Source organism: Phocoena phocoena, chromosome 2 (assembly GCF_963924675.1).
Source record: "Phocoena phocoena chromosome 2, mPhoPho1.1, whole genome shotgun sequence".
In the NCBI taxonomy this organism is placed as follows: Eukaryota; Metazoa; Chordata; class Mammalia; order Artiodactyla; family Phocoenidae; genus Phocoena; species Phocoena phocoena.
Window position 1 is genome coordinate 63382152 of NC_089220.1, and position 11236 is coordinate 63393387.

The window sequence follows — 11236 nt, forward strand, 5'->3', positions numbered from 1 at the left end:
GGTCCAGTGAATCCAATAAGAATGAACTAAGATAGCATCTCTGGAGATGGAGGGAAAAGAAGAGTCAGAGGTATTTAGGAGGCCTTGGGACTTTGTTGGGGGTGTACAAAGACCCAGAGTGAATAGAATTTTTTAAATTATATTCTAAAGATACATAAAATCAATGAGGCATTACAGCAAATTTACTAAGTCAAAAGATAATAGCAAGAAATCTAATAAATGGAATCTCATACTATCAGCATAAGAAAATGGTTAAATACTAAGTATATGGCCAAAAAAAAAGAACGCTGGGAAGCAAAAATTAAGAAAACAGCTAGAAAAGGAACCTACCAAGAGTGAGAAACACACACACACAAGATGAACGATATTATTAGCATTGAAGAGAAGGATTTGGTTGAGACAAAGTTCCAAACATTTTTCATGTAAATAAATAAGAATAGAACCAGGAGAACAAACAGAAAAACAAAACAAAACAAAAAAACACCCTTAAGGGTTTCACTGGGGATGTGTTAGCACAGTAACAGTTTTCTGCTTTTAAGAGGAACTCATTTCTTGGTTACAATATTAATTATACAGGCCTTGGAACTTGGGCTGCTGTTAACTTCCCTAGACATGTCCAGATGCCTTAAGCAGCTCAACCATTTTAGGCTGCAGTTCACCCAGTTGTAAAATAAGTTAATTCATGTTTTCAAACTGTGAGTTTCACAGGAGTATTATGTACATTAACTGAATGATAAATATCTTGAGATACACACATGAAAAAACACGTAAATAGAATTAGAAATTGATTTTAGTCTTTTTATCTAAAGAGGTGTCCCAAGAAAACTGATAGATATAATAATCATAACTGTATCAAGCAATTGTATCAATGCTCATTTCTGAAAGAGTCGAATTTCACATTGCTTTTTTTTTTTTTTTTTTTTTTTTGTGGTACGCGGGCCTCTCACTGTTGTGGCCTCTCCCGTTGCGGAGCACAGGCTCCTGACGCGCAGGCTCAGCGGCCATGGCTCACGGGCCCAGCCGCTCTGCGGCATGTGGGATCCTCCCGGACCGGGGCACGAACCCGTGTCCCCTGCATCGGCAGGCGGACTCTCAACCACTGCGCCACCAGGGAAGCCCCATTACGTTGCTTTTTGTCAACAACTATGATCATCATCTGGTTGTTAAATTGTCTAAAACTTATTGATTTTCTCAAATTTCTGCTTTCTTTGGGAAGATGAGGAAAAGAAAAATATGCCCAAGATAAGCTCCTAGGGAATACATTCAACATGGATTAATGAAAATGTAATTCTGTAGACTAAGAAGAAAATAAATGTATGAAAAACCTCACCCAAATCTAATGGAAGGAAAATATCACAAGCTAAGGAATCAATTCTTAACTAGGCTCTGTTAAGATACTTCCATACTGACCTAAATCAAGACAGACTCCCAGACCAGGAAGGTAATATATATTTAAATCCTGAGCCCTCAACGAACATTTTCAGGAAAAAAAAAAAACCTAAAATGTATTAACACATATTTTAGGCACGGTGTGTTACCTGTGCACAGTGTGTTATTGATCCTGTCAACAGCCCAGTGAAGTAAGAGCTATTAACAGGTGAGTAACAGATGAGTAAACTGAGTTTTAGTGAAGGTAAGAAACTTTCCAAAGTTGTTCATCTAGTAGATGGCAGAGACAAGATTCAACCCACTTTTCTGTCTGAACTCCAAAGCCTATGCTCTTTTGTTATGCTGCCTCTATATTTTACATTTCATGGCCTAATATTAATGAAAAAATTTACAGAGTCTAATGGAGAGAAGCGTCTTCATTTTGCCTTTGGATTCGTCATCAACATGCTTGAGTAACTGTCAAACGTATGAGCTACAGCCTTGATGTATAAATCTGTTGGACCTTCAACCCAAGTGGAAAAATGACAACTAGGTCATAGTTCAAAATTTGTGGCTTTTGAATAAAAGAGAAGCATAATATGGCTTTAATATTTTTATTGGTGTTGCTTGATACTATGAATATAACATCCTAGATGGTAATTATTAATGTGATTCTATTTTCACATTGAAAGTTACCTACATAGAAAGTAGGTTCAGTCTCTTCCTTTTTTCCCCCATTTACTAAATTGTACATACATAATAAAATCATACTTGAGCTTTTCAAAATCAACTGGAAACATGGAAAATATGCCAGGATTTTGGCTTACAGGCAGAAAGGGCAACTAGTAGAGAGAGACTATACATGATTTCCTTAAAACAATGACTCAGTTTTTGGACTCCAGCTTTGTTTATTTTTCCTTGCCAAACAGACATCATTATTTAGGTCAAACTGTAAGGTGCAAATAACAAGAGCCATTCTTTCTGTTGGAAGATGAAGGATAGACTTTTAGAGTTAGAGGACACCTTAGGATAAACTAGTCTAACTCCATTTTCTTAGAGAAAGAAAAATTCTATTTGGAGCTTCTATGCAAAGTGGGAAAGCAACTTCCTTAAAATATATCTGTGTTCTGGCAACATGAGACCCACAGTTTATGGGATAAAATGAAACTTGAAAAGTACTTTAGGTTGTTGTTGAGACATTGGAAACTTTCTATATTGCTGGTAGGAATAAAAAATGGTGTAGCTGCTTTGCAAAAGTTTTGCTAGTTCCTTAAAATGTTAAACATAGAGTTACCATATGACCTGTAATTCCCCTCCTAGATACGTACCCAAGAGAAAGGGAAATATACAGCCAACATAAAAACTTGTACTGTGAACAAATATTCACAGAACATTATTTATGATAACCAAAAAGTAGGGTAGGGGCAACAGATACCCACCAACTGATGAACAGAACTAACTTATTCAGAATAAAAAGAAATGAAATATTCATCCATGCTACAACATGGATGAATCTTTAAAACATACGCTAAGTGAAAGAAGCCAGTCACAAAAGATCACATGTTATATGATTCTATTTTTTTTAAACCACAGCATTTCCTTTTTTTTAATATTTATTTTATTCATTTGGTTGCACCGGGTCTTTGTTGCAGCAGGTGTGCTCCTGAGTTGCAGCATGCGAACTCTTGGTTGCAGCATGCATGTGGGATCTAATTTCCTGACCAGGGATCGAACCCGCGCCCCCGGCATTGGGAGCGCGGAGTCTTAACCACTGCACCACCAGGGAAGTCCCTATATGATTCCCTTTATGTGAAGTGTCCAGAACAGGCAAATCTATAGGGACAGAAAGTACATTAGTGGTTGTTTATGACTGAGAGTGGGGCAGAGGGAGGATGGGAAATGACTACTAACACGTACAAGGTTTCTTTTAGGGGTAATAAAAATAGTCTAGAATTAGATCGTGGTGACAGTTGCACAATTCTGTGAATATACTAAGAACTGTTTAATTATACACTTTAACTGGTTGAAACCATATATTGTATGGTATGTGAATTACGTCTCAATAAAACCATTTTTTTAAAAAACAAGGAAATGAGGTAGAAAAAAAAAGTACCTTAGGTTGTAAATAATCTGTGGCTTTATCCTGTAACAGTTGGGTAATTATTTAGCACAGCAGTGTTGATATTATTAAATTATAAAGCGAGAGAACTACCTGTACTTAGTTTAACAAGTACATGCTTGATTTTCAGAAGGCAAATAATTGTATTAAAAATTGTCTTAATCTCAGTAGGCTCATTAGGAGGAATGAGATAATTTTAGTACTATCACCTACTGTTTCATATACATGTGGACAGAAAGTTATAAGTCTGAAAACACTGTAAACCAGTGGTCTTCTATTCCTCCTCTCATGTAAGTCCACCGAGGTCCCTGGATGGATATCCAGAATTTTCATAGCTTTCATACATTTTTGTTTGTTTGTTTGTTTTTTGCGGTACGCGGGCCTCTCACTGCTGTGGCCTCCCCTGTTGAGGAGCACAGGCTCCGGACGCGCAGGCCCAGCAACCATGGCTCACGGGCCCAGCCGCTCCGCGACACGTGGGATCCTCCCAGACCGGGGCACGAACCCGCGTTCCCTGCATCGACAGGTGGGCTCCCAACTACTGCACCACCAGGGAAACCCCATACATTTTTTAGCACTAAAGATAATTCTTACATTTATAATTGTAGACCTGAAACAAGGTTTTATGAACATGTCTGACTGACCAAGTTCTAAAAGAGGGCAAATCTTCCAAAAACCAATGAACAGCAGGCCTAAAAGCAGTGGAATATGCTGTCCTTTTTTCTCTGTATTTTATAAGAGTTTGCTGGGAAACTGATCATAGCTACTGGGACTGGTAGATGCATACATACTCAAAACCGAAGGATCAGAGTGACTTGTGTGAGAAGGAGGTGGCACTGATAAAATATGTCTTTGATTATGGCAAAAGGACTACAGTTTTTGCAGGTAAAACAATTTGTAGAAACCAATTTGTAGGGCTCTATTAAGATACACATTTAGAATTTCTAACTAGTTCTTCTATGTACTACATCTGATGTTAATATTGGTATCAAACCATACAGTTTTATTGAGGTACAATCAACATACAATAAGTTGCAATAAGTTTAGTAACTATACCATGACATAAGCATACACCTTTGAAACCGTTACCACGATCAAGATGATAGACATTTCCATCTCCTCTAAAGATTTCTTTCTCTGTCATCCATCCCCCTCCTGACCCCTGCCCCAGGCAAACACTGATCTGATTTCTGTCATGCTAGATCAGTTTGCTTTATATCAATGGAATCATACTGCATACACTTTCCTGGTCAAACTTTTCTCATTCAGCATAAGGATTTTAATATCCATCCATGTGTGTGTCAATAGTTTGTTCCTTTTTATTGATGAATAGTGTTCCATGGTATGGATATACTACAATTTTCTACCCATTCACCATTTCATGGACTTCAGGTTGTTTCCAGTTTGTGCAATTACAAATAAAGCTGCTATAAGCATTTGTGTATAAGTTTTTGTGCGATTATATGCTTTCATTTCTCTTGGGTAAAAACCTAGGACTGGAATGTCTGGGTCATACGAGAGATATAAGTTTAAATTTTTAAGTAACTGACAAAATGCTTTCCAAAGTAGATGTATCATTTTGTATTGCAAACAGCAGTGTATGAAAGTTCCAGTTCTTCTACCAACACTTACTATTAGCCAGTCTTTCATTTTAAGCAATTCTAATGGGTATATAGAAGTATCTCATTTTGCTTTTAATTTTCATTTCCCTAATGATTAATGATGTTGAGCATCTTTTCACATGCTTGTTTGCCATCTTTATATTTTTGGGGAAGAAATGTCTGTTCAAAAATTTTGCCCATTTTAAAACTGGGTTGTCTTATTATTGAGTTGTAAGAGTTTTTAAATATATTCTGAATACAAATTCTTTATAGGATATGTTTTGCAAATAATTCTCCCAGTCTATGGCTTGAATTTTCAATTTCTCAGTGGTGTCTTTTAAAGAGCAAAAGTTTTTAATGATATCTACTTTATCAATTTTTTCTTTAAAGCTTGTGTTTTCTATGATCCTTCCTATATAAGAAATCTTTGTCTAACCCAGTCACTAAGATTTTCTCCTATGTTTTTTTGTAGAAGTTTTACACTTTTAGCTCATACATATATATGTGGTATAAGGTAGAGAACTAGTTTGGTTTTTTTTGCTGCATATGGATATTCAATTATTCAACACCATTTTTGAGAAGATTATTCCTTCTTCCACTGGATTGCTTTGAAAACTCTGTCAAAAGTCATTTAGCCATATAATGTGTGTCTATTTCTGGACTCTATTCTGTTCTATTAGTCTATTCTTCCATTTTTATGCCAATACCACACTGTCTTGATTACTATAGCTTTATAATAAGTCTTGATATAAGGCATTGTAAAACTTCCAACTTTGTTTTTCTTTCAAAATTGTTTTGGCTATTTTAGGTCCTTTACATTTCCATACAAATTTCAGAATCCACTTGTAAATTTCCACAGAAAAGCATGCTGGGATTTTCATTGTGATTGCATTGACTCTAGAGATCAATTCGGAGAGGATAAACACCTTAACAATACTGAATCTTCTCACCCATGAAGAAGGTATATCTTTCCATTTACTTAGGTCTCCTTTAATTTCCCTCAGCAATATTTTATAGTTTTCAGAGTACAGATATTGTAATTCTTTTGTTAAATTTATTCCTGAGCATTTCATATTTTTAATATTTTCAATTACTGGTAGTTAAATTTTTTTCAATTTCTAATTGTTGCTAGTATATAGAAATACAGTTGATTTTTGTATATTGACCTGTATTCTGCAATCTTGCTAAATTCATTTATTAGTTCTAGTAGGTTTCTTGTTGATTTCTTTAGAAAAACAATTTTATTTCTTTTCTTCCAATCTATACACGTTTATTTCTTTTATTTGCCTTATTGCAGTAGCTATGATTTTCAGTAAAATGTTGAACCTAAGTAGTAAGAACAGATCTCTTTGTCTTGTTTCCAGTCTTGAGGGAAAAGCATTGTCTTTCGCCTTGAAGTATGATATTAGCTATAGGTTTTCTGTGCATGTCTTTTATTAGTTAAATAAAGTTCCTCTCTATTCCTAGTTTGATGAGAATTTTAGCATGTGTGGATATTGAATTTTGTCAAATTATTTTTCTGCATTTATTGAGACAATTACATGATTCTTCTTTTTAAGTCTGTAAAAATTGTGAACTTCAATTGTTTGATTTTCAAATGTTAAACTAATTTCATATCCCTGGGATAAACCTTATTCAGTCATGATGTTTTACCATTTTTATAAATTATTGGGTTTGATTTGCTAGCATTTTTTTTTTTTTTTTTTTTTTTGCAGTATGCGGGCCTCTCACTGTTGTGGCCTCTCCCGTTGCGGAGCACAGGCTCCGGACGCGCAGGCCCAGCGGCCATGGCTCACGGGCCTAGCTGCTCCGCAGCACGTGGGATCTTCCCGGACCGGGGCAAGAACCCGTGTCCCCTGCACTGGCAGGCGGACTCTCAACCACTGCGCCACCAGGGAAGCCCCTGCTAGCGTTTTTGAATCCATGTTCACAAGGGATATTGGTGTGTAGATTGTAGTTGTTTCCTTGAAATGTCTTTGTCTGATCTGGTTCTTAGGCTAAGGCTTGCCTCTGACAATTTCTACCTTCAAATTGTGTGTTTAGACCATTTACATTTACTATAACTATTGACAGGATTGAATTTAAATTTACCACTTTTCTTGTTTTTTATTTGTCTCATCTGTTCTTTGCTTTTTCCCTTGTCCTACCTTCTTTTGGATTAATTAGAATACTTTCAATGATTTTATTTTATGTTTATCTGTTTATTAGCAATAGATCTTTGGGTTTTTTAGTGATTGCTCTAGGGTTCACAGTGTACATCTTTAACTCATCACAGGCTACCTTACATAATATCATAGTGATTCCTGGGACTTCCCTGGCGGTCCAGGGTTAAGACTCTGCGTCCTCAATGCAGGGGGCATGGGTTCGATCCCTCGTTGGGGAACTAAGATCCGGCATTCCACACGGCATGGCCAAAAACAAAAATGTATACCAATTCCTGTATAGTATAAAGATTGTATAACCATATACTTCCTTTTGTCCCCATCCAGACTTTGTGCTATATATTAACCATATATATTCCCTTTGTCATATATAACCATATACTTCCCTCTGTCCCCACCCAGCTTTTGTGCTATTGCTGTCATACATATTTAGTTCCATATAGATCACACGATATGTTGTTGTTGTTGTTGCTTTAATCAGACCATTATTTCAAAAATATTTTAAAAGAAAAAGACTTTTATATTTACCCACACATTTACCATTTCTAGAGCTCTTCAATTCTTTGTGTAGATCCACATTTCCAACTGGTTATAATTTTCCTTGTGCCTAAAGAACTACCTTTTCCATTTCTTCAACTGGTCTGCTGACAATGAATCCTCTACGCTTTTACATATCTGAAAATGTCTTTGACTTCATTTTTGAAAGATTTTTGTTGGATTCAGAATTCTACATCGACAGTTCTGTCTTTCAGTACTTTAAAGATGTTGCTTTATGTACTCTGGCTTGCACTGCTTCTGTCATTCTTACCTTTGTTTCTCTGTAATTGTATCTTGTTTCTCTGGCTGCTTTTAATATTCTCTTTGCATTACTGGTCCTCAGCAATTTCATTTTGATGAGCATTGGTGTGTTATATTTTATGTTTCTTTGACTTGGGATTTGTTGAGCTTCTTGGATCTGTGAGCTTATACTTTTCACCAAATTTGGGGAAATTTTGGTCATTATTTTGTCAAATATTTATTTCCTCCCTCCATCTTTCTCCTCCCCTTTAAAGATTCTAACTACATATGCTGGGCTGCATGACATCCCTCAGTTCAATGATGCTTTACTCTTTTTTTCCCCCAGTCTTTTATCTTTCTGCAGTTAATTTTGAATACTTTCTATTGCTATGTTTTCGTAGCAATAGTTTACTAAACCTTGGACTTGCCTGGTGGTCCAGTGGGTAAGAATCTGTGCTCCCAATGCAGGGGGCCCGGGTTTGATCTCTGGTCAGGGAACTAGATTCCACATGCATGCCACAACTGAGAGCCTGCATGCTGCAACTAAAGAGCCTGCATGCCATGACTAAAGAGCCTGCATACCACAACTAAAGATCCCACATGCCACAACTAAACATGACGCAACAAAGATCCCACATGTCACAAATAAGACCCGGCACAGCCTAAACAAATAAATAAATATTTTAAAATATATATAGTTTACCAATCTTTTCTTCAGCAGTGTCAAGTCTGCTCTTAGTCCCATTCAGAGTGTTGTTCATTTTAGACATTGTTGTTGTTTATCTCTAGAAGTTTGATTTAGGTCTCTTTTATATTTTACATACCTCTTCTTATCATGCTTGTACTTCCCTCTACCTTTTTGAAGATATGGAGCTATACTCAAAATAGATGTTTTAATATCCCTAACTAATTTAACAAATTCTATCATCTGTGTCATTTCTGGGACTGTTTCTATTGACTGATTTTTTTCCTCATTACAGATTGCATTTTCCAGCTCTTTTTGAATACTTCCTAATTTTTGACTAGATGCCATTGTGCTGGAGTTTTTGTGGAATACGAAGGAATGCAAAGGAATGTAAAGGAATTTTACATATTTGGGGGTTTTGTTCTGGGATGCAGCTACATTACTTGAAAACAATTTGATCCTTTCGAAGCTTACTTTTAAGCTTTGCTGGGCAGGTCCAGAACCGCCTTTAATATAGGGTTTATTTGGCCCAACTACTGAGGCAATAACCTTCTGAAGACTCTATTCGATGCATTACCTGTTAGGAGGTCTTTCCACTCTCTCTGATTGGAACACAAATTACTCCTGGCCTGTGTGACTCCAAGTTGTGTCCCGTTTATTCTTTTCCAGTGATTCTTTCTCCAGCCATGGTAGTTTTCTCACATGCATGTACTGACCAGTACTCAGCTGAAGATCCAAGCTCTTCTTCTGTGCAGCTCTTTCCTCTGGTTTTCACCATCAAAATCTGATGCCTTCACCTCCCAGATCTTCAAATTCTGTTTCCTCAACTCAAAGGGGTAGGTGATCTCTGTTTGGGTTCCTTCTCCTTATGCTGCAGGCTGCAAGATCTCCTGCAGCTAGGGGCAATCATAGGACTCAGCTTGTTTATTTCCTTCCTGAGAAATCACTGTCCTGCACTGCCTGCTATCTGCTACCTGAAAACTATTGCTTCACACATTTTGTTCAGTTTTAAAATTTTTTTTAGGTGGGAGACTAGTTCTGGTCCCTGTTATGCCATCCATACTGATAAAAGAAGTGATAACATAAATTTTTTATTTCCTAATATTTTCTTAATTAAGTAAACAATCCACATTAAAAAAATTTCTGAATCATTTCACAAGATGGAGGAAGCTAAAAAAGTGGGAAGCAGAAAAAAAAGCCTAAAACGAACAACTGAGAAATGAGGAAAACAATCATGATACTTTGCCAAAGTATCTAATAGTTAAGCAACTTAGGTAGCTCCTCAAAGGCTTTTAGAAAACACATCAAAAACTCTTTTAGTCATTTATTATATCTTGATTTTACAGCTTCAAGTATTAAACACATTCTAGGTCTAGCAGCACTTAAAAAACCCACCGTACAACTGCAATTTTGCTCATAAGTAAAATTTGACAAATTAGCTTAATTATGGAAGGCACTGAGCATAAAACTTAATTTTCAAGCAGTCACTTGTTACTATAATGAAGCCAAAACCAAGTAGAATCATTTTCCAGCACAAGTCACAGAATGACAGAGCAGAGACAGCAACTCAGAAGAAATTATTTTAAAAGAAAAGTTTCAAAATGAAATAATAAATACATTTTTCCCTGTGAGATTTTAAAAAATCACTTCAGATGAGTTAGCTCACATTTTCCAAACAGAAAGATAATCGCCTCTAGGTTGACAAAAAGCATGGAAAGCTTCAAACACAGTTTTCATGTGGGGTGGTGCAACCGAAGAGGGACTATCATACAGTGACCTCTCCAGTAGGCATTCCTGGATCGTAATCACCTAAAAGCTGTATGGTCAGCATTCCTGACAAATGGATGAAACGAGCCCACAAGGCTACTGATAAAAGTAGAAATGCTACTATATAAGGGTGTCAATGGGCCAGGGATGTGGTTACTATCCTCCACTAACTGCCCAGGAATAAAACATCTTCTGCTCCTTTTTGAGGCTCCGAATGATCCCCACCTCTTGGATTTCACACCTTTGTGTAATTTCTTCCCGTTGTGGGTGGACTGGACCTAGTGTCTTGTTTCTAATGAATAGAATATGACAAAAGTGATGTCCTATCTGAGATTACATTACAATACACTATGACTTCCATCTTCCTCTCTTCCTTGATCTCTTACTTACTCATTCTGATGAAGGAGACTGCCATGCTGTGAACTGCCCAATGGATAGGTCTAGGTGGCAAAGAACAGACGGCAGCCTCCAGTCAACATCCAGTGAGGAACTGAGGCCATCAGTGCAACACCCTGAGAGGAACTAGCTCCTCCCAACATCCTCCTGAGTGAAATAGAAGTGGATCCAGGTCTAGTCAAGCATTAAGAAGACTGTAACAACAGCCAACACCTTGACTGCAGCCTTGCCAGAGATCCAGAGTCAGAAGACCCAACTAAGCCATACCCAGCTTCCTAACCCATAAACTCTGTGAGGTATACTTAAAACAGCTATTATAAATATACTCCATACCTTCAAATAGGTAGAGGAAAGTACAAGC